Below are 406 nucleotides of genomic sequence, written 5' to 3' on the forward strand. Positions count from 1 at the left end.
AACAACACAAGAGAAGACTCTACACATGGACATCACCAGATGGTCAACACCAAAACTGATTATTTCGGTGCAGCCAAAATATGTATTATAACCAATATATAATAAATATATATAATACAATCAATATAATTATATTATAATCAATATAATATTGATGATATTCTTTGTAGCCAAAGATGGAGAAGCTCTATAAAGTCAACAAAAACAAGACCGGGAGCTGACTGTGGCTCAGATCATGAACACCTTATTGCCAAATTCAGACTTAAATTGAAGAAAGTAAGAAAAATCACTAGACCATTCAGATATGACCTAAATAAAATCCCTTAAGATTATACAGTTGAAATGAGAAATAGATTTAAGGGACTAGATCTGATAGGCAGAGTGCCTGATTAACTATGGACAGAGG

Source organism: Bison bison, unplaced genomic scaffold (assembly GCF_000754665.1).
Source record: "Bison bison bison isolate TAMUID 2011002044 unplaced genomic scaffold, Bison_UMD1.0 scf7180017851493, whole genome shotgun sequence".
Lineage (NCBI taxonomy): Eukaryota > Metazoa > Chordata > Mammalia > Artiodactyla > Bovidae > Bison > Bison bison.